The sequence below is a fragment of the Urocitellus parryii genome, unplaced genomic scaffold, assembly GCF_045843805.1.
Source record: "Urocitellus parryii isolate mUroPar1 unplaced genomic scaffold, mUroPar1.hap1 Scaffold_37, whole genome shotgun sequence".
Lineage (NCBI taxonomy): Eukaryota > Metazoa > Chordata > Mammalia > Rodentia > Sciuridae > Urocitellus > Urocitellus parryii.
This window is the reverse complement of record NW_027553327.1, coordinates 10,489,184-10,515,960: the sequence shown is the minus strand read 5'-3', so window position 1 is coordinate 10,515,960 and position 26,777 is coordinate 10,489,184. Positions and strand designations below refer to the sequence as shown.

At 35.2% G+C, this 26,777-nt stretch overlaps 1 pseudogene; it reads right to left on the bottom strand.

The window, feature by feature from the left end:
* The window catches only part of LOC144252194 (cold shock domain-containing protein E1-like), a 48,318-nt pseudogene extending 22,555 nt beyond the window's left edge, over nt 1-25,763 (bottom strand).
* Between the last annotated feature and the right edge of the window lie 1,014 nt (nt 25,764-26,777).

Genomic DNA, 26,777 nt, shown 5'->3' with positions numbered 1-26,777 from the left:
TGTACTTTTGGTGGGAGCACAACTTTACTGAGCTTCATATCCTAGTTTATTCAGTGTCAGTGATGCCTGTGTGTACCTTATAGTGCTGCCACAGGAAGTACAGGGAAGAGGGCATAGTAAGTGCTCAGTACATACTCTGAGTTGAATAGGCATGTCCTTCCCAGCACATCAACTTATTACCTCACCTGCAAATGAGGTTTTTGCATATGAAAATGTTATAAGAGGCTATAGTCAATAAGAGTAGGCTAAAATCTAATGACTCATGATCTTAGAAGAGTAAAATTTGGACAAGAATACCTGTACAGAGAGAACACCATGTAATAATGGTGATAGAAAAAGGACAGAAGAATCTACATGTCAAGGTATGCCAAGTATTTCCCACAACCACTGAAAGCTAGATGAGATAGGGAAAATTTCCCCACTAGACATTTCAGAGTAAGTACATTATTATATTCCAGTTTGGACTCCTAGACTTTGGTACAATAAATTTATTTTTAATATACCCAGCAAGTATTATTTTTCAGAATAGTCCTAGGAACCCAAATGGACACATATGTTTGGCTCCTCCTTGACAATAGAGGGGTTACTCCCAGACTGGTAGCTTCTTTTCGTCAAACGGGAAAAGAGGAATCCCAATGTGGTCAGCAACATCCTGTGTCCACAAAGTCCTGGATAAAATATCATGAAAACTCAGTTTGGAATTCTAAGAGCAAATCATAATCTGAAATTCACATGGAAATCAACAATCCAAAAGATGAGATTCTAAAAACTGATATGTAAACAGTGCTTGAAGTACAGATGTAGGGCTTGCAGTCTTCAGGTAAAAGATCTTCAAATGAGGAAGGCCCATGACACTGGAGGATCCTAAGTTCCCCATTTTAACATGGACATATGCAGGTGTAATCTAAGTAGGAGCTACAGATTTTTCTGTAGGGCAGGGAAAGAAGGTGAAGACTGGACCCAAGGAGGACCATATGTCACCTTCATTGCCCCTGAAATTTCTAGATGACTAGGAATATCAGTTGAAAGTTTTAGACCATGAACATTAGCAAACCCTGGAGGCTTGTAAGAAATACAGATGCTCAGGCCCATCCCTGGCACCTGAGTCAGACACTCTGAGTTGAGGACCAGAAGTCTGAGTTTGAGTGAGCTCTCCAAGTGACTTTGATGCACCCTATTTGGGAAGGAATGTTCTAGTCTTGAACAAATGGCCTGGGGTACAAGTGTCAATTTTATTCTCCATAAGGATACATGAGAATTGCAGAACCATGCCCATAGCTTTTCTTTTCCAATCTTCTGACCCTTCAACCTAGTCTCTCTTAAAATCATATATCCAAAATAATATGTGATTATATATACAAAATGGAACATGACTCATCCTTAAAGAAAAATAAAATTAAGGCATTTGCCAGTAAATTGATGGAATTAGAGACTATCAAGCTAAGTGAAATAAGTCAGTCCCCAAAACCAAAGGCTAAATATTTTCTTTTATATGTGGATGCTAATACACAATAAGGAGTGGGGAGGGAATAACAGAAGTTCACTGTAGTAGACAAAGGAGAATAAAGGTAAGGGAGCAGCATGAGAATAGGAAAGACATGAGAATGAACTGGACATAAAGTTATGTTTATATATAAATACATGACCAGTGAAATTCCACCCCATGTACAACAACATGAATGGGATCCTAATTAGGATAAGATATATTCTATCCATGTATAATATCTCCAAATGTACTCTACTGTCACATATATCTAAAAAGAAGAAACAAATAAGGAGTAAAAGGACATGGGGAGGGAAGAAAAAAGGAAATGGAGACACTAGGGAATGATATTGCTTATTTTTATATTAGATTAATATGTCAATGTGTAACAATAAATCCCATCATTCTATAATGCATTAACAAAAATGTGGAAAAAATTGAAAAGTGCATAATGGCATATGAACCTAATTTTCAAACTATGCCTTGGTTCAATTCCCAATACCAAAACAATTTTTTTAATTACATATATATGTATGTATACATATGTACACACACACACACACACACACACACACAATTTACTATATAAACAAATTTAAGTACAAAAATTCCATGAGATAATCAATAGATTCAGAAAGGCCTGTTCACAACACTCAGCACCCATTAAGGTTTAAAATACCAGAGGGAGGAGTGATGGAAGTTGATTTCTTCAAAATTATAGAAGCTGTGTGTGATAAGCCAAATGCCAAAAACAAATGAAATTTTAAAAATGAAAGATTTTTTCTAAAAACAAAAAAACAAAACAAAAAAGTAAACGTTCACCACTCATTGAATCTCGATCCAGAGCAAACAGGCAACAGAAGAAATCTAATGGCATACACATGAGAAAGAAAAAGTCATGTTGCCTCTGTTTACTTATGACATGAACATTTTACTTAGATGATTTAAAATGCTCCATCAGAAAATTTATAGTGCTGATAACAAATCTACTAAATGAGCTGATACAAGAACATAATACATAAATCAATTGCATTCCTATATTACAATAGCAAACCTGCTTCAAAACAATTGGGAAAAATGTCTTATTCAAAAAACCCTAAAAAATACTTGGAAAAATATCTAACCTAGGAGATGTAAAAACTCAACAATGAACATTATAAAATGGTGAAGAAAAACAAATTGAAGACAACCTTAAGAAGTGGAAATACTTCCAATGTTCTTGAATAAGAAAATCAGTATTATCAGAATAATCATACTACCTTAACCAGTGAACAGACTCAGTACAATCGGAATCAAAATATTAATGACATCCTTCACAACACAGACATTTTTTATGACACACAAAAATATATTTCTCAAATTCATTTTAACACAGAAGTGACATAGAAGAGCCAAATGTATCCTGAACCATAAGAGTGATGCTGCGAGTTTCACATTACCAGATATTCAATTATATCACACAGATTTAATTTAAAAAGCAACATTATATTGGCACAAAAACAGACCTGAATATGAATGGAATAGAAAACACAGACAAATTCAGAAAGATACAGTGACCTGATATGCAACAAAATGCCAAAAATATACGTTGGATAAAAGAGAGACTTTAACAAGTGGTGCTATGAAAACTGAATATCCATATGTAGAAAAACATAAAACTTGATCCCTCTCACCCTGCACAAAAGCCAACTCCAAGTGGATCAAAGACCTAGGAATTAAACCAGAAACTCTACACTTGCTTAAAGAAAATGTGGCCCAAAACTCCAACATATTGACAAAATTATCAACTTAACAAGACTTCTAAAGCACAAGAAATAAAACTAAGCATCAATAAGTGGGATAAATTCAAATTTCAAAACTTCTGCATAACAAAGGAAACAAGAATGTGAACAGAGAGCCTACAAATGTGAGAAAATATTTTTCATCTGATGCTCAGGAAATTAATATTCAGAATAAAAAAAAGACTAAAAAATGAAACCCTCAATTACTAAATGTACACAAAATCTAAATAAGATGTTCAACGTCTCTAGGAATCAGGTAAATTCAAATAAAAACTACAAGGAAGAGAGAGTCTGTATTATTGTGCCCTTGCTCTTTCCCTATACTGCAATAAAACTATTAGATTAAAAAAGAAATACATAAAGATTTTATCTCACTCCACTCAAAATATCAATTATCAAGAATATTGTGGGGGGTGCTGGGGATGTGGCTCAAGTGGTAGCACGCTTGCCTGGCATGCGTGCGGCCCAGGTTCGATTCTCAGCACCACATACAAACAAAGATGTTGTGCCCGCCGATAACTAAAAAATAAATATTAAAAAATTCTCTCTCTCTCTCTCTCAAAAAAAAAAGAATATTGTTTGTGGGGGGATCCACATATCAGAGAGAACATTTTTGGGGAAAGGAAGAATAAAGTTTATTGGATTAGACATAGGAGGATGAAGGGAAAGGAGGAAATGGGAATAGGAAAAACAGTAGAATAAAACAGTATAAGTTTTCTATGTTCTTATATGAATACACACCTGTGTAACTCCACAGTATATATAGCACAAGAATGGGAAGTTATTGTGCATGTATGTATAATATGTCAAAATAGACTTTATTGTACGTACACCTGAAAATAATTTTAAAAGAGAATATGTATTGGGAAATATACACTAATGCAGTGTTGGTAGGGCTGCAAATTAGTACAGCCATCCTGGAAAACTGTATGAATATCCCTTTCGAAACTTGGAATAGAACCACCATCTGACTCACTTGTCCCATTCCTTGGTATATATCCAGTATCTGGAATCAGCATACTATAGAAACACAGGGACATCAGTACTTATAGCAACACAACTCATAATAACCTATTTACAGAACCAGCCCACATGCCCATCTACAGACTAATAGATAAAGAATACATGGTATATATACACAATAAAAGTTTTACTTATTCATTAAGAAGAATTAAGTGATGGCACTAGGTGGAAAATTGATAAAATGAGAACACAATTCTTAGTGAAACAAGCCACACTCAGAAAGCAAAGGGTTGAATGTTTCCCCTCATATGTGAATACTTGACCATATATTGGAAAAAGGGAAATTAAAAAAAATAGCAGCAATATCTGTGGAGTACAGGAAGGGGTTACAGGGAAGGCAGGAAGGATGAACAGGGGGATGAACAATAGAATGAAAAAAACCAAATTCTTTCTGTACAAATATGAATAAAGCATGGTGAATTTTAATGTTGTGTATGTCTATAATGCACTAATTTAAAAATCTATAAATAAATAGAAAATAAACAAACAGAAGCCAGACTCATTGTTCTCTCTTTCACTCTTCCTCTTATTTTTCCTTTACCTCTATTTATTCTCTTCCCTCCTCGTAAACAATGCACCCTACGTTGTCTATGGATCAGCCCTATTTGAAAATTGCAAATCCATGTCTGCCTGATCTTTTCTTCTTAATTAGTTCTATTTTTAACTTCTCTTACCACTGCTTAGTTTGTAAAATGTCAAACCCCACCACTAATGCTATAGAAGAAGTTAAAACACTGGAAGTCATAGGTAATATCAATTGAGTTTATGATGGACATAATTCATGATTAACTACTATCTTTACTGATAGAAATTGCTGACACTACAATTTATGTTTATTTTGTCAATCAACATTGTAGATTTCATAATAGAAACTAAATACTTAATTTATTACTATATGTTATATGCATAGGTTTTTTTGCAGTTATTTGACTCCCCTTAATCTCTGAGGTACTGGAAACCTACAAGAAAACTAAAAGCTGGTAGAGTAGAAACCCCATGGATTCAGGTCCATTTTAATAGATGGGTAGACACTAAACAATATGAAAAAAAAAAACACAAGAGAAGAAAACATCCCAAACAAAACAGAATGATTCAAAATAGACTCCACTGACACTGCAGTAAGGAAATGTCAAGGAATGAATTTAGAAAGTTTGTAGATAAGATAATCTAAGAGGTAAAAAATGTTGTAAGGATTGGAATAAGAGAGAAAATATAAGAAGTGAAAGGTCATGTCAAGAATGAGATACATATTTTGAAGAAGAATCAATTGGAAATTCTTGAAATTGAAAATGATAAACCAGATTATAAATTCAATGGAAAGCATTACCAACAGACTAGATCATCTGAAAAATAGATATTGAGGTAACAAAAACAATATACATAATCTTGGCAAAGAAATTTGATCATGGAGAAAAGATGTTAAGAGAATATGAACAGAATTTTCAAGAAATGTGGAGTTATATATATAAGGTCAAATCTAGGATTTATAGGGGCTCTGAGATATAAATTAAAGGAATGCAAAACATTTTCCGTGAAACAAGAAAAGTTCCCAAATCTAAAAAAATAAAACAGAAAATAAAATACAGGAGGCATACAGGACTCCAAATGTAAAAAAAAAAAAAAATTACAACAAACCCATTCCAAGGCACATGATTATAAAAATGCCTAACCTTGGTGCTGGGGCTCTAACTCAGTGGTAGAGTGCCTGCCTCACACATTGGAGGACAAGGGTTCAATCTTCAGTACCACATAAAAATAAATAAATAAAGATACTATGTCTAGATAGATAGATAGATAGATAGATAAATAGATAGATAGATATTAATGCCTAATCTGAAAAATGACAGAATTTTAAAAGAGCTAAAAAATGACTGGTTATATTTAGAAGTAAACAAAAATGATTTCAGTTGATTTTTCAAGCCAGACCCTTAAAAACTGGGAGGGCATGAAATAATATATACAAAACTCTGAAAGATAATAAATGCTATCAAAGTTTTTTAAATAACTAAGAATTTTTGTTTTAGAAATGTTGTCTCACTATTCAACTAAGTGAATAAATTTTCTCAAACAAATCTGTTACTTACTTTCTATTTGCTTCACAACTAAAGAAGTTTTAGGAATTCAATGTAAACCAAGACAATGTCCAAACTTTCAGGAATATGCAGATGTGGGGAGCAAGTACTTTTTTGCCAAATCTGTAAATAATGTGTGATTGAATGGTAAAATTTGTTTTAATCTGAATTTTCCAAGAGCTGCACAAGATCAGTTGCCAGTTGGGAACTGGTAATTGCTACGTATAGTTTCACATACTCAAAAGAAAGTACTTATCATTTACCCTGATCCTAACTTCTGTATTACCCTAATCCTGACACTGAATTCTACTCCAATTTTTTTTTTTTTTTTTTTTTGCTGAGCAATAACATGTCTCCTAGAGAAATTTTGTAGTAAGTTTGTGTAGAACATATTTTTAACATGTTAAGATATATGCATAAACAAATTTAAATTTATGAATATAGGCTTCTGAATTAATCAACTTTTATTTAGCTGCATGATTTTTTTATACTTGCAAAAATAGTTAACACTAGCATCAGTATGTAAGAACATCCCTCAGCTAATTGTTGGTCATAGCTTCAATCATATAACAAAATCATATCTCTCCAGAATAAACTTCAGGGTGGGGCATGTGGGCTTAGGTGATAGAGCATTTACCAAACAAAAAGTCCATGTTCAATTCCCACCACCACATGTAGCAAACAAATAATAAAATTTAAAGCTAAATATTTTATATAGATATTGTAAATACTAGATAATTTTTAAAAAGACATAAAATATATATATATGATAGCAGGAATGCATCTATTAAACAAAATATGAAGTACACAAAACTCAAAGTAATATATGCAATTTAGGTATGTATTATATTGAAATAAAAATATATAATGTAAACATGCTTTTGAAATTTCTGATTGGAAAAATATTTATATTCCTAAATTTTGAAATATATTTCTGATTTTAGTGTTTTTTTACACAACTATAAAGAGTTTGTTTTCCTATGTGGGAAATATGTATTTTTACACTTAAAATCACGTATCATCAAGAAATTTAAAAGAACACAATTTGCTTATCAACACACTCCTATACATTTTAATGAAAAAAGACATTATATTTCATATTATCAATATTTATTTTGCAATTTTACTCCCTGAATAATTTTGATTTTTTTAGGAATTAGAAAACCAACTACTAACTTCATGGGGTTTAATAAACAAAAATTACTTGTTTTAGTATGGAATTAATCTTCAAATAAAATTCTTGTTGACATTAAAAATGATTATACTACTCCCTGGTTAGAACTTTTTCTACAATATTAGAATTTTTCCTCTCTGTTTATTGTAAAATATTTTGGAACTTTCTTGGTCCACATTTTCAGCAATATTGTTTGTGTATCTTCAATCTTTGGATACTATTATTATATTCTTTATGCAAATTATTTTCTTTTTTCCATCTAAAACAATTAATGAAACATGAATAAAATTTAAAATTTCTTAACTAAGGAAAAATGTCTTTTAAGATATTTTTTGAATTTTTCATTTTTTTGTTTTACTTTGTGCTTTCAATGTAAGATTGCTACATGAAGAAAATAAAGCTAACTCAAAACCCACTAAAAAAGGGATATCAGTATCATCATCATCATCATCATCATCATCATCATTATTCTTATCAGAGAGAAGAGATTGCTGGCCAAAAATGTTAATACTTCAGAAGATTCAGAGAATGAGTAGGGGTAAGAACATACATCTGCAAAATAATACTTCTAAAAATCCCAAATATTTGTGACATGAAACAACAGTACACAGTTATTTTTTCTCACAAAAATTCTCATTTTTTTAACCCATTCAGAGATACAAAACCACTTACCTCTTCCCAATAATTCTTTATTGCCAGATTTCTGAGTTTCTAAACATGTAGTCAAACCACTGGTCACACCTCACAAGTCAGAATGTAATCCTATGTCTGCCAAACTAGAAATTCATGCAGGATTTCTGTGTTACAGTACTGGGATAGAATTATTTTCCCAGGAAAACTTGTTATTATTGTTGAGGCTTTTAACTGATTTGATGAGACCCACACACATTAATACACTAATGTCCTTTATTAAAATAAACTGATTGTAGATATTAAGCATATCATAAAATCCCTTCACTTCAACATCTAAAACACTAAGTACCACACTTATGCAAGTTGACACACATAATTTAATTCTCACAATGTGTAGCATATTATCCATAGTTATCGCAATTCATGAGTAGAGAAAAAACATGGAGTAATCTTATAAAATCCTAGTTCAGTGGGCACCTGTCACTGGTTTGCAATCTTCTCAAGTTTCTCAACTCCCTCCCACTCCCACACCTGCCTGTTGATGTGAGAGAAGCTAGAATTCAACCATAAAATGTGTGTGTTATGTACATTGTACAATGAATGTGAAAACATTAAATGTAAAAGGAAGTGATTTATTTCATGAATTCACTAAAAGACCACTTCATAATATGTCAGTATGCTAGAAAAATAAAGATCAATATCTAAATTATATGACAGTTTTAGCTATGAAGAAGAAAAAAATAAGTGAGGAACTATAAATAATGGAGTTTCTATTAAATGGAAAGAATAGGTATAAAATGGCAAAGCTGGTAAGGGGAAAAATAAAAGGAACAAAATGTCAACAAAAGCATCAACAAAAACTTCACCTTTGATCTGATGTTTTGGGAATGTACTGTTATAGTTAAAGCTTCGTCCCAGGGTTTCATAAACTGACTTCCAGACCACTCACATATAATCGAATCAAGCCTTTACTGAAGCACACCAGTGGCGGCTGACCAGAACATAAAGCTGTTCCTGATCAGCCCCAAACAATTGCAAGGGCACTCCTTATAAGCCTGAAAACCCAAAAAGGGATGTTCAGGGGGTCTAGCCAATGCAAGCAAGCCAGGTTACAGAAGCGGGACAGTGCAGTCAAGCAGAGGGAAGCCTAACCAATCACAGTTAGCCCAGTCACCCCAGTTACAGAAAGAGAGCCCCATTACCCTAGTTACAGAAACAATGCCCCAATAGGTAGTTCCGTGTTCTTAAAGGTTTCTATAACAAAAGAAAAAGAACATCTTGCTCCAGTCATGACTCTTCTACTTGGCATGGTTGTTTTACAGGATGAAGTCATAAAACAAAATGGAGTCACATTTGCTCCTACTATCATAGTACCAGAAAGCTCTTCTTGTCCTGCCAAGATTCTCAACCTTTATCTTTCCCAAATTTTCATAATTCTATTGATTTCAGATTTGGTTTAGAATTTAACTCCTTAGAATATAAAAACCTTAAATGTACTCATCAGATTCCCTTATTTCAGGGCTCAGAAAAAATGCTATTTAACTAAACTTTTTTGAGAAAATTGGATTATAAATTTGGAGATTGCATATGACTTTAATTGGATATAATCAGCTATCCATCATTGAAAAATAATTTAAATGTTACATATTTTACAAGAATATTTCAACTTGAAAAACCCAACAGGTTTAGGATACTTAAACAATACCACAAATATCATGATGTTATTATTTATTGTAACTCAATGGGTTACAAGATAAAAGTGGCTGAATGTATTTAAACTTTCCCATAAAATGAATTTTATGCTACAATGTAGCTCACATTTAAGAAATTATACTTAAATTACAGTTACATTATAATATGAGTAACCTAATACTGACTTTTTTATTAAAATAAAATGTTTTCATGAGTGGTGTCTGGAATTTTGCAGAGTAGAAAGCCCCAGACCTCACTTCCTCACAAACATTGACATAGCAAGATTATGGTCCATTGATACTGTAAGAACATTTCAGAGCCAGTTATGAAACTGAGGTATTCCACAGAATACACAGTTTCATTTAAAGATGGGGGAAAAGCCACTTCCTTTCACCTGTTTTCAACTCCATGCCCAACCCAGCAGGACAAACATAATTCATGACTACTTTCTTAGGAGGAAGGGTGGATATGCTTCCAATATTCTGGGTGTTGTTTAGGGAGAGACAGGTGTCTGAGGAAATGATTTGTCTCACTTGTCTCAAAGCTCATATGAGAAAATCTCTTACTTTCAATACCTGAGTTGGGCTGAGAACCAGAGAGCGCTCAAAAGGATTGTCTAAGCATCAGACTCTACAGTACTACAGTGATACACCAAGGGGAGGAAGAGTGTACAAGACCTTCCTAAAGAAACCAGCAAACCTGTCTAATTCAGAAATCATATTTCAAGTCCAGAAAAGACACACTCCAATAAAATATTCAAGGGGCTTCCAAAATTTCTGATTAATTTATGAAACGTGTTCCCCAAATAAAACTGATTCACAAGGGCTGGAAGAGATAGCTGTCTTTTCAAATGCAAAAACAACAAAAAATTTATAACAGAAATAACAAGACACATGAAAAAACTCAAATAAATAAAATAAACAAAACAACTCTCCAAAGACCAATCCTAAGACATTGAAGGTCTATGGATAATTTCATGAAATGAAAAATAGTCCTCTTAAAAGTACCTACATGTGTTATGAGAGAATACACACATAAAACTACATAAAGGGGCTGGGATTCTGGCTCAGTGGTAGAGCACTCGCCTAGCACACACGAAGCCCTGGGTGCAATCCTCAGCACTACATAAAAATACATAAATAAAATAAAGATACTGTGTCCAACTACAAGTAAAAAATAAATATTAAAAAGAAAACTACATAAAATCAGGAAAATACATGGAAGATGTAAAAATGCCAACATGACAGTATAAAAAGCTAAATAAAACAATAAATGAAATAAAAAATTCACTAGAAGTGTTCAGTAACAGACTTAATCCAGCACAAGAGTGAGTCATTGAACTCAAATAAAGGCTTTTTGAAATTATTGATAGAAACAAAGAAAAGCAAAAAAAAAATTAAATGTGAAGAAACTCTAAGGGACTTATGAGACAACATCACAAAGACCAATATGTGTTTTGCATGTATCTCTAAAGAAGAGAAAGAGAAGGGGAAGCAGAACTCATTTGAAAAAAATAATAGACTTTTTTTCAATTCTGAGAAAGAAAATGGATACCCAAATTCAAGAAGCTCAAAGAACAATAATTAAGATGAATCCACAAAGGACCCACAGTAAGGCAAATTGTAAGTATCAAAATTTAAAAATCAAGATTGTTGATGGGCTGGGGCTGGGGCTGGGGCTCCGCAGTAGCACACTTGCCTGGTATGTATGAGGCAGTGGGTTTGATTCTCAGCACTTCATATAAATAAATAAATAAAGGCTGTTCGATTTATAGTACTGAATATAAATAAACAAATAAATAAATAAATAAATAAATAAATAAATAAATAAGTTCCTATCAGTGACTAAAATAAATTAAAATAAAAATACAAAATTCTGAACACAAGAACTGAACAGTGATTTATCTCCTATGATGTAGCTTCCAGAAAATCATCAGTGGATATTATGGAAAAAATTTAGGTCATATATGATATTTAATTTTTCAAAGAAAAACAATGCACACACACAAATTAAAAACAATTTAACAATCAAGAAGAGAGCACTAGCAATACTTTCCTTTAAAAATTAAGAAAAATTAACAACTTTCTAGGAAAAAAAAGTGAGTGAGTTAATTATCACTAGACCTAATTTATGGGAATTGCTATAGGGAGTCTTTCAAATGGAAACAAAAAGAATGCTAGGCAATAACAACAAAGCAAATGACCATATAAACATTCTGGGAAAGGAAACTATGCAAATACAGATTATTTTTATTTAACAGAAAACATTACTTTATTTCTCATCACTGACAGCATGGAATGGCATTTTGAATACAAAACCTATATAAAAGTATTTTTTTTCCTATTTTAAATTTGTTTTTCACATACACATGACCTTAGGGTGTATTTTAACATATTATGCATACATGGTGTGCAAGCCATTCCAATTTTTATTCCATTCTTGTGTGGGTACACTGGTCATGTGTTCATATGAACATAGAAAAAAATATGTGCAATTCATTCTACTGTTTTTCCTATTCCCATCCCCCATCCCCTTTTGTCCCTTTTGTCCAATTCAGTGAACTCCTATACTTCCCATACCCTTGTTATGGGTTAGCATCCACATCTCCGAGAGAACATTTGGCCTTTGGTTTTTTTGAGACTTGTTTATATCACTTAGCATGGTAACTTCAGTCCCATCAATAAACAAGCAAATGTCATATGTTCATTCTTCTTAAGGCTGAGTAATATTCCATTGTGTATATATACACCATAATTTCTTCATCGATTCATCTGTTAAAGGGTACCTTGGTTGTCCAAACAATGTGGATTGTTAATATTATTCTATTACACACTTAAAATGTCTGAGATATTATTTTAAAGGAATTATTATTTGATTTTTCTTAAATGTCATTTAAATTAATTCAATCTTACATGAAAATTATAGATTTAAAATGCCAGCATATTTTATACAAAATAACTGTGTATATATCTAACTTAAGAATGTTCAAATGGCATTACAAAATGGGGTACTTAATAGTGCTTGGGCTTGTGAAATAAAACATACAATAAACCTGTCATTCTTGTAAGTTGTTTATTTTAAATTATAATTTGAACAAAATTAATCTGTGAGTTTTAAAAAAAAATGGCCAAGATGGTAAAATCCAATAGGTTTATATCACACAGTAAAAATGAGGGAATTAATGTTGCCCCTTAACTAATATGCTTGAAGGACTATATATAATAAGATAATGGGAAGGGAGGGACCTGTGAGAACAGAAGCAGATTGGAATGATGCAGCTGCAAGCTGACAAAAATAAGGAGGATTAAGGGTTATCACCAAAGCTAGGAAGAGGAAAGGATGGAATTTATCCAGAGTCTCAGAAGGAGCACAGCCTTGCTTACACCTTGATTTCACATTCTGACTGCTAGAATTTTGAGAAATAAATTTCTGTTGTTAGCTACACAGTTTGTGGTATTTTGTTATGTAACTCCCAGGAAATTTACATAGTCCCATTCAGGGCTTCCCTCCCACATATCTCTTAACCTCATGTGGGCAGAAATAATAAATAAACCATAAGAGATTACAAATTGAAAACCTAATTTGGGTAATTAAAAACATTAACATTTACCTACTATTACTATTACTATTACTACTAGAAAAACTTCTAGTCATTTCCAGGAGTTACCATGGAATAGGGATAGAATAGTTATGTAATTAGTTATTGTGGAAATTTGGTCTCTTAGGTTGTGGATTTAGGTATTTTCATTGTTATTTTGGACTCATGTACAAAAATTAATAGAGCTAAAATATTTAAAAATATATACAGATTTTAATTTGTATTCTAATTTCAGGACCTCACTATCTTTTAACACAATAGGTAGTTGTTAAATTAATTTAAAAATCTTAATTTTCTTTATTTCTATTAGTTTATGTTGTATTGAGAGAAATATATCCATTCCAGCTTGCCAGTTTAGAATTTAGTGTAATGGAATCTGAAAGAATAATAAAAATATTCCAATTTTTATTATTCCAATACTTCTGTGCTAGAACATCAAAACACTGCATTATGTTGCATACATGTGCATATGTATATACTAAAATATTTACATATATGCTTAAATTTTTTTAATGTGTACATACTTCACAGTGTTCTTAGAAAATTGCATAATATACATTGTAGCTAATCAAAAAGTAATTTTAAATACTTTTCACAAAAATCTGCTTTTCTTATAGATGCACATCTGAAAATAAAATGGAAGTATCTATAAATATGCAATTTTTGTTTAAAATGCCATTTTTAGTAAAGAGTATAAACTAGACTGATCTCTATAATGAATTAACATAATATTTATAATAAATATTTTAAGGACTATACTAAATTTATTAAAGTTTTCACTGTGATGAGACAGGAATCATATTTCTGCAAAATAGTTGAAATACTAATATTATGTTTATTATAGGCAAATTATATATTAATTACATTTCTAAAGATGGTAGATGAAAAATTACATAAAAATTACTGGCAGCCTTCATTAATTGTGCATTGATTCTAAACTTTATTGAGATGCTTATGCAGTTCTACTAAAGATACAGGTGATAATGTCACTGAGAAGAATTTACCTACAACTTGTTCTTCTGCTTTAAATTGCTTAATGTCATGCCTGTAGGAACTTGAACACACAATATGTTCTACTGCTTAAATTATAATATATGTGCTCATTATAAAATATCACACTTTTTTAATGTAACTTCAGGCAAGATTTCTAGAAATGAACTTAATACTAAAAAATTTCAAGTTCTACAATTAATTTATCAAATTCATTTTCAAAAGAATTAGAAATTTTCTAGTTATCCAGTGTTATTCTCATATAATAGATCTGCTAGCTTGTGTCCACACTATAATTTTTTTTATACTATCATGATACAGTTTTACTATCATGATACAGTTAAATATTCGGTAGAACTACTCTTATTTTACAGGTATCTCTATTATGATTAGTTATGCTTGATCATACTTATGCATCCTATGCAAATTTTTTCATTAAATTTAATCTATTTAAGTATTATCCATTATAGCTTAACCATAAAAATTATTTTTAATTCACCATATCCTGATATTATGATTTCCTCAAAAACAATAACAGTGCTATTTATTTCAGTGAAGTGTTATAGCTTTTTTTCAAATACCTTAGATCATTTTTTCAAATTATTTCCAGAAATATTGATGCAAATATTAAAAAGATTTTTTTCTTATATCAGACTGCTGATACATAGGGTTTTTAATTATACTATTACCTTAATAAAGATGTAAAACATGACATTTTGATTGTTTTTAGTATTTGTTTTCAGTGCATAAAAGCATGTTAAGTTCTAAGTTTCAAGGAGCAGAAAATCACTGATAGATTCTTCATTAAGTCTCAATAAGAAAGAGAAGATCATGCTGTTAGAACATGATTCATTTTACTTCTAACAGTCTCCTCAGCACTTAAAATTGAGAAAACAATCACTTCTATTGCAGAATCACTGGAAGAACTAAATTAGGAAACTTCTATAGTATGTTTAGCTATTGACTAACAAAAGAAATTCATTATATTTATGTTAGTTTCTTATTTGTTTTTATTTTTATCTTAAAGGTACATCTGAAGTAATGTGACAAGAGTAAATTTATTTTTAGAAGGAAATTTCTGATGTAACTGAAAATAATAGTAAAAGCTTCACAAGATAGGTGTCATGGAGACAATTCGGGAGGCTGTTAGTAATAACATTTAAAATAACTGCAGCTGAATGCATTCTAAGAATGTCACCCAACAGTGTACGAACAATGAAAAAAATTTGTCAAACATCTGTGCAGGAAATGAACCATTCATCACCAACTGATTTATGACAAACCAGACTCAGAAAGATTATCTGTCACAATTTAGATCACAGAGAATCAATGATACTGTCAGGGATTAAATCTCTATGATCCTCCAGCACTGTTGTAATATGACAACAAAGGACCATGAGATGAATGACAGTGGCAAGAGTCACTGTTATTTTTCTGGGGCACTGTCTGCATATGTCTACAGCTGTCTCCACATCATTTATTTAAAACTATTGGAAAATATCATAAACAAGCTGCTATATTTATTGCTACCTTTGAGATAGAGAAACAGGAACAGAAAGAAAATAAGTAAATTTCCTCAGCTCCAAAATAGCAAATGGTTCAGATCTTGATGACATGACATGAAAGAAAACACATCACATCGGTAACACATCCATTATTTTACATACTGCCATACTAGTGTCTGTTGTATTCTGCTGCCTTTCCTATCCTCTACTATCCCCCCTCCTCTTCCCTCCCCTCCCATCTTCTCTCTATACCCCATCTACTGTAATTCATTTCTCTCTCTTGTTTTTTTCCCCTTTCCCCACACTTCCTCTTATATGTAATTTTGTATAACACTGAGTGTCTCCTTCCTTTACCATGCAATCTCCCTTCTCTCTCTTTCCCTCCCCCTTCTCATCCCTGTTTAATGGTGATCTTCTTCTCATGCTCTTCCCCCCTATTCTGTTCTTAGTTGCTCTCCTTATATCAAAGATGCCATGAGCTTTGTAATGTTTTGAACAACTAATAATAAAAAAATGAGAAAATAAATAAATAAATAAATAAATAAAACTTAAAAATATAGATTTTTTTTTTTTAAAAAAGAAAGAAAACACATCTTCTGGTGCTTCATAGAGGACAAGGGGACTGTTTCCTCTCTTGTCATATAAAAACCAATAATATCAAGTTGCCTTTTCAATATCCAATCAAATCTGTTTCTAAATAAATGAATAGACATATAGATAGATTCCCACATTAATCAGAGAAAGAGAGAGAAAAAAAAAACATTTTCCAAAGTCCTTGTTATTATTTTCATATTCAATATTTTCCACTCACACTCAAGCCTCAGTAAGCCTCCTAAGATTAGGATTCTTAAGCCATATTTATGATTAAATAATTGATATTATCAAAGAATGGTGCAGAACCAAGCCCACTATACACTAGATATAATTAGCTGGAAACTAGTTGTTATTATGATTAAATAATTGATATTGTCAAAGAATGGTGGCAGAACCATGCCCACTATACACTAGATATAACTAGCTGGCAACTAGTTATTAACACAGAGAAATATAAATAATTAAAGTAATATTCCAATTTTTCAATAATATAAAATTATCAAAATAAGTTTTATGAGTTTTATAATATTATCATTAGGACAAAATAACCTCATTCTTTTATTTGTTCCACCTAAATTAAAAAAAAAAAAAACAACCTTTAATAGGTTACCTCAGAGAATACATGTTTATTTCATGAAACTGTTATCAACTCATTCGTTCTTTTTTCATTTATTTTTATTCATTTCTTCTCTAACACTGGACACTGAACCCAGGGTAGCTATACCACTGGTTAGATCCACAACATTTTATTTCAGTGATACAGATGGAACAATTTTTGATAAAGGGTCTCACAGAGTTGCTGATGCTGCTCTTGAACTTGCAATCCTCCTGTTTAATTGTCATTATGTTCTATCTTTTCAAATTACTATTATTATTTGGTATGTATATAGCTCTGTATTACAACAAGTACTATGATTAAGACCTTTAAATTTTTCAACATTGAAATATAGAGATATTACCTCCCATTACATGTGTTCTAATTAAAAATGAAAAAATCACAGATATGTAAATAACATAAAAACAGTTGAAAACATTTTTCTCAAACGTTTAAGATCATGTAACCTATTGAAGAATATGAATTGTCTAAACAAATTATTTTGGCAGCTATACTAGATGAGAAAAGGAGGTTGTGATAGTTTTTACTTTGCAAAGAGTGAAAAAAACTAAGATTAAAAGAATAAAAGGAAAACACAGCTGATAATCTGAATTTCTTAAATACATTTCATAGTGATGGTCTTGCCACATCATCAGTCTCACTGTGTTACTGATATTATCTGATAAATATCTGATATTCAAAGTTCAGTTACAGAATAATTAGTGTAGCAGAAGACCATACATTCCCAACTTTCATTTTTTGGTTTATTTCATTTTTCTGTTTATTAACTATTTAATATCAGATACTTCATTTTTAAGTTCAAATTTTATAGCAAAAACACACCAGAGTACCCATACAAATACAAATTAATTTACCTAAGATAAAAATAGTCTTTCTGTACTTCTCTCTCTCTCTCTCTCTCTCTCTCTCTCTCTCTATATATATATATATATATATATATATATATATTATACATAATATATACATATATATGCACACACATAGTCATGCATGTATATGTATACAAACAGACACATAGAGAAATATTCAGAAAATTCCACTTTAGCTGGAAAACATTACAAATGATGAAGTGAAAAAAAAAACATTTTTTCTGACTATAACTGGTTGTATGAACAAAAATTGACATGAAATATGTTATTACAAAGACATATTATTATAAATGCATGTCTCAACAGAGCAAAATGTCATCAGAAGACATCAGAAAAATGCCTTAAAAAACTGACTATTTCAGGTACAGTTTATTTTCCATTTTAAGACAAAACCAACTGATAATCAAGTTTCCATGAGGCATGAGTAAGACACACTGGACAACATACACCTCAAAGCATTTCACCAAGCTCCTATCTGACTTAGCTCTGGTCCCCCAATGCCTCTCCAGCCAGGGCTTCACCCCTAGAGGCCTAAGCACAAGCATACACTCTAGGCATTACCTCACAGGGAAAGGCACAGTGTGCGCCTTCCTCATAAAGTACCCCCTCCAGCACCTGGTGCCCTGACACCTCTCCAGTGAGGGCTTTGCACCCCCAGGCCTCAGCAAGAGCATTCTCTCCAAGCATAGCCTCAGAGGTACAAGCACAGTGCGGCCCCTCCCCACAAACTACCCTACCCAGCTCCTACCCCACCTTGAATCTCCAGTCCCCTGAAGCCTATTCAGCCAGGTCAGTGCCCCCACAGCCTCAGCATGAGCACCCTCTCCAGGCACCACCTCACAGCAACTGCAAATTGTGCCCCCTCCTCACACACTCCCTCACCTAGCACCTACCCCATCAATTTCGGTTCCCCAACACATCTCCAACCAGGGTCATACATCACATACCACTGAGGATACTGAAGCCCTCCCTACCTGAGGCTCTCCTCCAGGGTCCAGCAGGAAGGATCTCCAGGACTTGAAGGAACATGCTTCTTCATGGTCTGCTGGCGACTTCTGCATACCTGGAAACACACACATGGCACAGAAGCAGTTTGTGATATGCCCACCCAGGCTTGTGTGAGTCATGCATGCACCTGTGCGTGAGGGCAGGGCTTTGCGCAGAGACATTAGGAGGCAATGCTTAGCAGCAACAGGCACAGTGCACCTCCTCCCAAGGCACTACCCCACCCAGCTCAGGTCCCCTAAAATCTCCAGCAAGGGCCCTTGCCCCACAAGCCTCAGCATGGTCACCCCTTCAGTCACTGCCTCCCAGGACAGGCACAGTATGTCCCCTCCCCTGCTCTACCCTACCAAGCTCCTACCCCATGGGGTTCCTACTTCAACCACTTCCTTCCCCACTGAGTCCCTACCCAACTCTACTCCTGGTTCCCTAAGAACTCTTCAGCCAGGGTCCCATCCCCCACAGGCCTAAGCAGGTCACCCCTCCATGAACGACCTTGCAGGGAGAGACACAGTTCGCCTCCTCCCCATGTACTACCCCAGCCAGATCTGGTCCCAGGATGCCACTGCAGCAGGGGTTGCACCCCACAAGCTGCTGAACACACTGGCACTCTCCCTACTTGAGGCTCTCCTCCCAGATTCACAATGGCCAACAGGAGTGCAGTGGTGAGCACCAGGCTGCCCTTATGGGAGGCCCCACATCCTCACTAGGAACTGGGATGTGGAAAGGATGGCAGGGACATTTTCTCAGATGGCGACAAAGTTGCATGGCCAGGAGCAGAGAAGCCCAAGCATCCTTCAGCAGGAAGGACCTCAACAAATTGAAGACATGTGCTTCTCCACCATCTGACAGACACTTCTAGGCTGCGGAAAACCCACTCTGCAGAAGCAGTTTGTGGTGCATCTCTGCATGCGTGCATCTGTGCTTGTGTCTGTGCGTGTGTGCTGCGTGCAACTGTGACTCGAGGGTGGGGCTGTGCTCAGCGATATTGGGGCTGGGCCACGTGGTGGGTAGTGGGGCAGAACAGAAAAGAGAGCACCCTGGAGATAGAAGGATGGCTCGTGTTGCAGGAGCTGCTTTCACTGCAGGGAGGTGCAGCAGAACTTGCCCAGGTGGCGGTCCTGTTGGAAGCATTCCCTGTCTAGGCCAGAGCACAGGAGGCAGCCCTGCAGTCCCCTGGAGGAAGCGGTTGGGGTTGATGCACACCTTTGTTTGGAGCCTAGAGAGTGCTCACAGTCCTCCTGGCTTCAACTCGTGGGAGGACTGCAGTTCTGGCCAATGCATTGCTGGGTACTAAATAACTCATGCCAAAAATGGCAGGGGCAAAGCTGCAGGCTTTGTCTTTTTAACTGGTTGTCATTTCTTATTTAGTTCCCTTACCTATTACTGGCATATTATATTTCTTCATACTTCAATATTGGTAAGTTGCATGTTTTTAAAAAATTGACATTTTCTTCTAGGTCATCTGTTTTATTGCGTAATTTTCCATAATCTGGTAGTGGCAATGTGATCATTTGCCTCCATGACTGATGAGGTCCCCTGCCATTTACAATTATAGGAATGAACTCTGAAGATATTGTGCTAAATAAAAGAAGCCATGTCACCACTTAGCAATTAAGTCCTTTTTTTATAATATTCTTTCAACAAACTTTGAGTACGGTCATATTTTTGACTGTCAAATAATGTTTCTTGTGGTGAAAATAATCATTCTATTTGCTCTTGTGATGAGGTTTAAAACACAAAATTCAAGAAACTTAATGTGGTATTAGTTTCAAGTTCGTTTCAATTCTTCCCATGCTTTAATTCTCACCCTGACCCTTAGAATATTGCAACCCTGGACAAGGTAGCCTATGGAAGGATGAGAACATGTGAAGCTCAAGCAGTCTAAATTGAAGTTATCCTCAAGAATAGTCTAAAAGTCTTAAGCAAAAAAAAATATGCTGGAGGAATTCAAATATTCATTTCAAATTACACTGAAGAGACATAAAACAACAACAATAAGAAGCATGGTAATTGCTAAAGTGTACACAGAAATCAATGGACTAGAATTCAAGACACAGAGAAAAACCAACATGTATATATTCATTTGATTCTTGACAAAGGGGCCAAAAGCATAGGTTGGAAAATAAAAGAGCTTGGCACATGTTTTAATTGAGTGGTTGTTATTCTTACTGTAGAATTTTTAAAATATATTTTAGATATTAATCCTTTATTGGGTATGTGTTTTGAAGTTATTTTCTTTAATTCTGCAATTTCATTTTCATTGTTTTGATTGTTTCCTCTGCTTTTTAGTTCCACGTCTCCATTTTAGTTTTTGTTGTCTGTGGTTTGGTTTTATAACCAAGAAATCATATCCAAGAAAAGTTACTGATAAAAAGCTCCTAATTTCTACAGTGGATCTGGGTGCTTGTCTCAAAAATTTTGAAGAAAAAAAATCTATTTAAGAAGAAATAGAATGACCACCATGTGGTATGAGGAATGATACCAGAAAACAAACAAACAAACTCATTTTTTGTGTACCATCTTAGAAGTTTACAGATGGTTTTGGGCAGAACATGGAACATAATGCATTTAGAACAGGCTTTGGAAAAGGCATCCTGACTACCATATGGATTCACTTTCATTCTTTCTGTGACCCATCCTTTTTTCTTCAAATCCAATCAGGAATAACCCCTGGGACAAAGGACGTTGTTGAATGTGTTCCCACAAGTCAGCTTCAAGGCCTTTTACATTTAAAATAGGCCTTAATGGTGCTCATTAACATCTTTCAGTTAGCCACCAGGTGTGTTTGAGTGAGGCCCATTATTCACATTACATGGTCATTATACTACCTATTCTATCTTCTACTTATTCTCTGTGTACAGAGAACCCTAGATTTGTGTCAGGGGCTAAAAGGAAATTCTCCTTCAAAGAATAGCCTGACATTTACAAGAAACAGCCCCCTGGGAGACATCCTGCATGGGAGACATCCCACAGCTACCTATCTTCCTGAAACATCCATTAGGATCATCAGAAATCCTGCAGCTGGCAGTTTTACCAACTGAGAAATTTTGGTTCATCTCAAAACTCCACTTTCAGCATTATTGATCATTATTTTCCCATGTTTTATTTCAAATGTATGCATCATTTATAATGTTTTTCTTCAAGAACTGGAGGGAATTTTTAAAAGATTTTAATTTATCATTCTGAAATTTTCACATGAGAAGAAAGCAGAATAAAATTAGGTGACATGAAAAAGAATAAATCTCTCCTAAATGAAGTTTATGTGTCTCAATTAAGGATTTTTTAAAAGTGTAATGGGTCATCAATTGAGGGTTTATTTATTTATTAATTTGTTTGTTTGTTTATTTATTTATGGTCAGACAATCTGGGGTTGTGGCTCAGTGATAGAGCACTCACCTAGCAGATGCAAGGTCCTACATCTACATCACAAAGTTGCTTAGCCTATGTTGATGTTGAAATTATTTTACCTTTTCTTTTTAAGTATATGGTCTTTTAGCATCATATACTACTAAATACAGTGTTTAAATACCTTATTAAAAACACTTTGGCATATCTTCTGTTTTTCATTCATATTAACATATTTGTTTACAGTGAATGGTTTATACATCATATCAGTAAAGGATACAATGACATTTTTTATTAGGCAGATACCCCACTGTTTCAGCAGTTTTTTAAAGCACTCTTTTATTCATTTTTAATACAGTGCAGTTTTCTTTCCTTTTTTTTTTCTTTTTTCATTGCCTAAATGACCAGATTCTTTTAGATCATTTTGTCTTTAGTTCCACAGTGCTAATTATTCATCACATTATGAGGTCTATATTCATTGCTATAATGTTGAATCCTATAGTCATATATGCAACAATGTTTTTTATTAATAATGGACTTTATGTACACTAATGTCTAAATTATAACCTAGGTATGACACCTAAGAATGTATCAGCATGCTGTATCACTTTTAAAATAACAGAATCACCTTATGATGCATTTTCCAGAATGTATCTGCATCATTAACTGAGGCATCATTATATATATACCTTACAAGTTACAATTATGTAATGCCTAAAATAATTTAAAATTTTTACTTTTGAATTTTATCAGAGCTCTTTTAATTTAATTTCTGTTCTAAATCCTACATCTGGTATTACTGATAATTTCTATGCTCTGTTTACTGTAAATGTTTTCAATTTTGCTCCTTTGGTTAGTATTTATTCTCTATTTATAAAAATTGCCTTTCCCAAAATATTGAGATTGATATTTAGCTAGCGAATCCTTACTTTTATTTATCATTTAATAGTGTATTTTATTTTTAATCTCAATTTAGACACAGTTTTTTTCAGGTTTATTGATATAATTATATACATTTTTGTCTCTGGTCCTGGGGATTGAACCCAGGGCCTTGTGTTATGTGAGTCAAGCACTTGACTGAGTAAGCTATATCCCAAGCTCTATTTAAGGTGTATATTTTTATTTTTCAACATATGAACACATCCAAATAACCAGATCAATAATCAGTTAATTTGGGCATTACACCCAAAGTATTATCTAGTACCATTTTTTTTAGTTGTAGATAAAACACAGTATCTTTATTTATTTTTATGTGGTGCTGAGGTTCAAACCCAGTGCCTCACATTTGCAAGGCAAGTGCTTTACCACTGAGGTACAGACCCAGTTTACTGAGCTACAGCCTCAGCCCTCTAGTACCCTTTTATAATCTCTGAGTTATGCTCTTCCCCATCACATTTCATGAAATAAATTTAATATTATTTAACAAGGCTAACACTAAATCAGAATTGAAATTATACAGATCAATGAAGTATTACAATGGGAACATAACACATAACTACTATTTCTATCAAGAAATAGAACATTAATGATGTTACAAAAAACCCATCAAGTCATCTTGATTTCTCCCTAGTGGAAACTTCAACTATTTTTTTCAACTCGCTTTTTAAAAGTATTATTAAAAAAATAAAATAATAAAAAAAACAGAACAGAGATCACTTATTTATTTAATTATATTTAAAATGGTAGCATTAGGTAGCCCACTGTGTAGGAAACCAGACCTAAAAACAATCATGCTTCATGCACTTTTGGTGGAGCAAATCTGAGGGTGATCCAGAAATCAGAAGACAGAGGTGCATCTCAAAATGCCAGGGATGGGGCATTAAAGTTTAGTTATGAGAAAATATCTAAGGATATAAATTGGTTGGATAGTTTGAAGAAAAAAAATGTGGTTACAAGTTACTGGAGAAAATCTGAGGGAGCTCAGATAGACCAGGTCAGGAAGTAGAGCAACAGCACATTTAAGCTGTATAAACTGTGTCTGGAGAGGAAGAATTTAGAAGTTTTGAGGGGAGAAAAGTGTGGCATCTCTGCTAGAGCTTGAGGAGCAGAGAGTCTTGTGTGTGGCATACTTGTTTGATTATATCATGAATTCCTTGTTTTTAGGAATTTCCAAAAATGAGGCCCCTTGCATAAGTATGATGCTGTCGTAATATTTCTTTTTTTCTCCCACATAGGATCCAACTTTTTCCCATCTCTGCATCTTATATATTCTCAACAGTTTCTTCTTACTTCTGAGATCTATTTTCCTACCCCCTCACTAATTTTTTCTGCTCTTTTTACTTTTTCTTTCCTTACCCTGTTTACTAATTAAGATCTTGAATCTCAACTATGTCACTTTATCTATGCTTTTCTCTAAAATTATTGTGGGACTGGGAATAGGCTCATTGGAATATGCAAGGGGAGACACCATGGAGAGCCGTGTGGAGGTTCCTTGTGAAAGGGTAAAGTTTCTAAGCTGGAAAGCTTGAATGTAAAAGATTAGGTATTATTAAGTTCCTCTGTTACACCCAGATTCCTGAGATAGTTAAAACAATGCCCTACTGGCCGTTTAGCCTAGGGCAGTTCCTCACAGGGCCCGAACCAATCAGTTTGAAAGTGTAACCCGCTTACGAATGACCAATCACCGCCGCCCAGCCGGTTCCCGCCAATGAATGTGCCAATCATATCTCAGAGTTGTTGTTCAATTTCCCCGCGCCTCATGATGATTTGTTCTGATGTATGCAAAGCCTCCCGCCCTCCCCAAAAAGTGTACTTAAGCTCTGTTTGAACCTCTGCTCAGGGCTCTGAGCTGCGCTCCCTTCTTGAGTGGGCACAGAGTCCCAGCGCGCTGGAATGGATCCCCAATAAATCCCCTTTTGCCAATTGCATGGAGTAAGTCTCTTGTGTGTGGTCTCTTCCTCCGACGTTCCGCCGGACCCCCCCTTACATTTGGTGCGTTGGCCGGGAACAGCGCATCGCCGGACAGGGAGACCCTAACAACGGACTACTTCGGGGGGTAAGTAAGGCACCTTATCTTCTTCTTCTCCTCCTCCTTCTTCTCCTTCTTGTTTTTCCTTTGCGATCGCTCAGAGTCTGGTCTGGTTTTGGGCTGGAGAGCATGAGCTCTCAGAGCCTTCTGGTTTTGGGCTGGAGAACGTAAGCTCTCAGAGCCTTCTGGTGCTCAATGGCGGGTGTGAACCCCCAGAGGGCGTGAGCCCTCAGAGCCTTTCTGGTTTTGGGTTGGTAGCGTATGGTTCCCAGTGGAAAACGTGAGTTTTCCCTGGCTGTGGCTGGCTGTGGCGGACAGACGTGTCTTTAGCCAGCCACGTTCCCCAGAGGGACGCCTTGGGGAACTCGGGGTAGGGGCGAAGGTCCCTCATCGGGGGGGGCGAAAACGCCCCCATCGGTGCTGCCAACCCGTCTGGTTTTGCCGGCAATTCTGTTTACTGTCTGGGTTGAGTTTATTGTCTGTCTTTAATCTTTGCCTCTGAACTCATGTTAAACGTTTATTGTGTGTGTGTCAGTTGTCTCCTCTCTCTGCTCGGTCCAGGCCGCGGGCTCCGCGGGTGGCGGTCTGAGAGGTTCCTTCGGTGGCACGGGCTTCGCTTTGCCCGGTCTGGGTCAGCTGCCGGTACTTCTGTCTTTTTCTCCGCTTCATTCCGTGTTTGTGTCACGTTTGTATTGTCTCTCTGCGCTTCAGAGCAGAGTGGCCCACCCTTGGAGTTGAATGGCCCCCAGGAGAGTCCCTCCATCTCTCTCTCTAATCTGCAAAGTCAGAGATATTGTCTTTCAGCTGGGGCCGCATGGCCATCCAGATCATGGCTTCTAACCTTTCAGGACCTCTGCGAATCTCTTCCTGCATGGGTGGGGTCCGCGCAGTTTGCTGGGAGGATTCCACCCGATGGTAGGGCGGATCTGTCCTGTCCTTGTTCCTCCTGGCCCCTCCACCCACCTGTCCTTTCCGCTCCTTCGCTGTTTCCCCTCCCCGGAAGTGGGGGGGTGCTCCAGCGGGCGGGGTCGAAGGTAAGGTCAGCTGGGGGACCGCCCCGCCCCCTCCTCTGCCTGCGACCGGTTGCCATCAGACGCATTTCCACCACAGTGGGGCGGGCGGGTCAGAGATGGGAGTCGGCGAGGGACTGCCCCCTCCCTCCGACCACCTGGCGAACGGAGGAAGGTGGCTAGGGGCACCCGGCCCTTTCCCTCCCTGGTGGAGGCAGAAGGGACCAGGTCCCCAGAGTCTGAGTTGTTGCTTAGGAATGCAGCCCCAAAGCGGGTGGTAAACTTTGCTCCCCTTTGTTAAGCAAAAATTAGGAAAACAATGTTTTCTTTCCCTCCCTTAGTCGGCTTGAGTGCAAATAGAGATGCCTGCCGATTAAATTGGTGTTAATTGGCTTTGGGGGATGGGAACCAAATTTTCA